This window comes from Conger conger, chromosome 2 (genome assembly GCF_963514075.1).
Source record: "Conger conger chromosome 2, fConCon1.1, whole genome shotgun sequence".
In the NCBI taxonomy this organism is placed as follows: Eukaryota; Metazoa; Chordata; class Actinopteri; order Anguilliformes; family Congridae; genus Conger; species Conger conger.
In genome coordinates, this window is record NC_083761.1 from 73,059,555 (window position 1) to 73,064,554 (window position 5,000).

Consider the following 5,000-nt stretch of genomic DNA (forward strand, 5'->3'; position numbering starts at 1 on the left):
CACCCCGATATTGCTCCGAAGCACTGAGTAACTCCCACTGTGTTATCTGTGAGCTGCATGGATGCACGGCTTCCATGGCCATAGGTCCTTGTAGGGGGGGTTGAACTCACCCTGAGCAATTAGCATTATGCGGCTAAGCTGTGCAGTGAAGCATTGCCCTCCTTAATGGACTTAACTCAATGACTACTGTCATTAAGTCTTCCAGTGTTACTCAAACACCTATAAAGTACTCATGCTGCCAAATGAGACACTGGAGAAAGGTCCGTTGAATCATTATTCTGCCATTCAAGTGAGGTTTGTCTGAGTATTCAGAAGTAGTTCCAAATGCATCTAGATTTTCATGATGAAGACATGTAAATACAGTGTAGGTGTGGTATTAGTTTTGATTAAAACGATAGGAAATGCCACAGCATCAGGTCAAATCCGGACTAAGCTCTAAGTCCAGAGTATGGGAGGGTTCTGTGGAAGCTGTGGAGAGTGAAAAGTAGCTTCTGGTGAGACCACATGTTTAAGAGGAGAACCCCGGATGTCACTCTGCACTGAGGTTCACACAGGAACGTGGCTGTGGTTGCAGAGAGTTGGCCAGTCCAAATTATGGTGGAAACTGAACAGGTGCTGCCCCCTGTTAGGTGCCACATTTATATAAAAGAGGAAGTGCATGCCTGATTTATTTGCTTCAATTTAGAGATTATATAAGAGGTGGAAATTTGTTTAGATTATTAACAGAAGCTTTAAAACAAGTGTGACCTTCACCTTCAATCAAACTATTCAGTACGCAAACAGAATAGCTTTCCGGCTGTTGTCGTGAGCAGGATCTGCAGACATCACAACCATTGTGATGGTTGCTAAGGTTGCCGATGACACTTAAGCATGAGGCAAGCATTTCATGGTCATCGCTGTTTTGTAATATTATGCAGTGTGTCATGCTGAGCAATCCTCACCAACAGATCTGGTGAACTGAACATTTGTGGAGGAAGGCTTTTTCTCAGAGCTGGGCTATTGATTTAGCTGTTTTCCCAGAGGGGTCACTGTTAAAAGCATTGAGGTGCCCCCGCAGGTGTGTTGTTTGAATACTGTTGCTAGCTTTAATGAGTGATCCTTGAACATGGGTGCCAGTTTGTTTTGAAACTCAATCTAACCTGACCACTTTATTTTCATCCCAAGTGTGTGTAGTGATGTAAAAAAGTGTTATTAAAATTGTATTGGTACTGGTGCTTGTGGAATTATAGTGGGCCTTATGGGGGGGGGGGGGATAAGTTTTACTACACACAAGGATCGATGTTTTAATAAATATTGATTGGAAAAACCCACATTACATTGTCACCACTGCATAATTTATTCTGTTCTGAAAGTGAAATAATGATAAGGTCACACAGAGACATCCCACTCGTCTTAGCCTTTTAAAAGTCACCGTGACATTTTCTGTTCTTTTTTTAACGTGGCTGATGCTGTGGGCATATTCAGAGCTGAATTAAGCAAGCAAGCCCCGGGTGTCTTTGTACACACTTTCTCAGCCAGTATTCCCAGGTGCCACTGCTGGTCCCAAGCTTAAAGGTACAATAAGTAAGATTTTTGTGTTAAAATATTATTACAAGACCGTTGTAAATCCATTCCTATCATTGAACAAGCCTCACTCTCAACAGAACTGTTCCAGTGTCATACGGAGACGTAATGCTCCAGTGTCATACGGAGACGTAATGCTCCAGTGTCATACGGAGACGTAATGCTCCAGTGTCATACGGAGACATACATTACATTACATTATTGGCATTTGGCAGACGCTCTTATCCAGAGCGACGTACAACATAATGCTCCAGTATCATACAGAGACATAATGCTCGAGTGTCATACGGAGACGTAATGCTCCAGTGTCATACAGAGACCTGATGTTCCAGTGTCATACGGAGACGTGATGTTCCAGTGTCATATGGAGACGTGATGTTCCAGTGTCATACGGAGACGTAATGCTCCAGTGTCATACGGAGACGTAATGCTCCAGTGTCATACGGAGACGTAATGCTCCAGTGTCATACGGAGACGTAATGCTCCAGTGTCATACGGAGACGTGATGTTCCAGTGTCATACGGAGACGTAATGCTCCAGTGTCATACGGAGACGTAATGCTCCAGTGTCATACGGAGACATAATGCTCCAGTGTCATACGGAGGCGTAATGCTCCAGTGTCATACGGAGACGTAATGCTCCAGTGTCATACGGAGACATAATGCTCCAGTGTCATACGGAGACGTGATGTTCCAGTGTCATACGGAGATGTAATGTTCCAGTGTCATACAGAGACGTGATGCTCCAGTGTCATACGGAGACGTGATGTTCCAGTGTCATACGGAGACGTAATGCTCCAGTGTCATACGGAGACGTGATGTTCCAGTGTCATACGGAGACGTAATGCTCCAGTGTCATACAGAGACGTGATGTTCCAGTGTCATACGGAGACGTAATGTTCCAGTGTCATACGGAGACGTAATGCTTCCATGTACTGGTGGTGAAACATCGCGGTGTGACTGGCCACAGGCCAGTAGCACAGCCTGACAGAGGGACAGCCTCAGCAGGCCTCCATGGCTGGGTCTGTCTAATGAAGACGCCAGGGCTCCGTCTGCTCGGGCAGACCGGAGCCCCTTCCATTAATTTCCTGCCCTTGCCCTGGCCCCTGCTTCCTCCCCTGCCACGTACACAATGAAGGAGAGCATTGCGCTCATAAATCAAAGCGGGGTTGGCTGACGTCGGATCCCTTTGAAGGTTTTGTTATGAAGGACCCTGGACACACAGGGCACATACTGTAGGACAGGAGGTTACCGTCGGTATGAGCTCAGTGTATTTCCCATGGGGAATGAAGGAATTGGTGTGTTTTGATCTGTGTAATAGTAACAGATCTCAGTAACAAGACAGAGTTTAATTGCTCCCTGTCGCCCAATTAGGCTGCAGGTATATGCCAATGGGCCAAATGATGAGGCTAAAAGGGATTCTGCTGCAAATGATCCATGAGATTTAAATGGACCATGGCACATTGTTAGACACTGAGCCATCGGCCTTCACAAACACTCTTCTGGAATAGACTCCATAGACTCCAATGCAATGCAAGGACTCCTCGTCTCAGTCCTTTTTAATTTGCATTGCAAACACAACGACACAGTGGTTTCTAACTTTAGACTGTTAGAAGTCCTGGCCTCGCACTTCTTCCTAAAGGAAACGGTCCCATTCACAGCCCTGTTCTGTGAGTCTACTTCTGTATGCAAATGCAGTAAGAGTCACCCAAGTTGAACCAGGTGGAGTTAACCTGTGACAGCTTTCTAAATGAGCGCTGGTATTGAGGGTGCTCTTCTTGCTCCCCCGCCCCCATTCCATTGCTGTTAAAACATGATTTCTAACTCTGGTAATGGAACAATTTATTCGTCACCAAGCGGTTTGTACGGCCTGTACTTTTAATCTTGCCTGGGAATGAATCTTTTTATTTGACAACTCCTGGCAAGATTGTGAATTAGGATAGAACGAGACCAATAACTGTCGTCGCGTTGTGACATAAATTTTTTGTTTCGACGGCGCATCTCTTTATAGGTGCAATCTGACGGAGTCCGGGTCCGCTGGAGGGAGTCGCGGGACATTCATCACGGAGGAAATGAAAGCCGAGCTCATGGGCCTAATGTTCCCCGCTCTCTGTTACCCGTTATTTATGAAGCGTTATTATTTACAGCCGGGCGGCAGGGTGAGGTGCAGGCCCTCGTCGCCCTGGGGTCTCCGTGTGACCGGCAGGGGGAATCTGGGAATCTGGGGCGATTCGGGATGATTTGCAGCTGTTGCTCTGTGGTTGCGCTTGACGGAGAGGCTTCTATGGAAATCAATTTTTAGAAAAGCAGGGCTTTGCCTGGAAGGGCCTCCATTAGCATTTGCCCTTTAATTGCGTAAACACTCTGATTTTGGACGGAAAACGAGGAGAAGCGCCCAGGCTTTCCCACCAGTGGAGCCTCGGCGTTCAGGGTTGAGTTTATGAACAGTGTGGTAAACGGTAAATGGTTGGAATTTATATAGCGCCTTTATCCAAAGCGCTGTACAATTGATGCTTCTCATTCACCCATTCGACGATTGGCTGCCATGCAAGGCACCGTTGCGTGGTATGTGTGTGGTCCTGCTGCAAACAAATTGCCCATTTGGGACAAAGAATAAACTGAACTGAGCTCGTCAGGAGCATTTGGGGGTTAGGTGTCTTGCTCAGGGACACTTCGACACAGCCCGGGCGGGGGATCGAACCGGTAACCCTCCGACTGCCAGACGACTGCTCTTACTGCCTGAGCCACGTCGCCCCGTGGTGGTTATGGGTCTGTCTGTCTGACAGCAGGAAGCCTGGCTTCCTCCTGGTCTCACCGCGGCCCGCTCAATCCGAGCCTGGCAGCCTCTGGGCCTGATGTGTGAGCTGCTCGGGGAGCACTGGAGCGTGTGGCCATCAGCTACAGTGCACACAGATTGAGAAAATGATACCCCCAGTGTATCTATTATTAAAACAGTGATGTAGCGCTCTGCAATGGGAGTGTCTGAGCTCTGCATGATTCAGTCTACTGCCGTGTAACTGTTCCTACAAGACTATAAGGCAAGGCGAGTGACAGCGGTTAGGCTGTGGGGTGGGGGGGGGGGAGGAGAGAGAGAGAGAGAGAGAGAGAGAGAGAGAAAATGTGTTTGTGTGCCCATATGTGTGCCTTGTGTATGTTGTGTATGTGAGGATGTGCTTAAGCATTACATTACATTATTGGCATTTGGCAGACGCTCTTATCCAGAGCGACGTACAGTTGATTAGACTAAGCAGGAGACAATCCTCCCCTGGATCAATGCAGGGTTAAGGGCCTTGCTCAAGGGCCCAACGGCTGTGCAGATCTTATTGTGGCTGTGTGTGTGTGTGTGTGTGTGTGTGTGTGTATATCTGTGTGTGTGTGTGTGTGTCTGTGTGTGTGTATATCTGTGTGTGTGTATATTTGTGTGTGTGTGTGTGTGTG

At 47.3% G+C, this 5,000-nt stretch overlaps 1 protein-coding gene across 4 annotated transcripts in view; it reads left to right on the forward strand.

Annotated features, from left to right (window-relative positions):
• Positions 1-5,000, forward strand: part of LOC133122172 (protein kinase C alpha type) — a 193,726-nt gene that overhangs the window by 55,826 nt on the left and 132,900 nt on the right. The gene's annotated exons all lie outside the window — the stretch shown is intronic.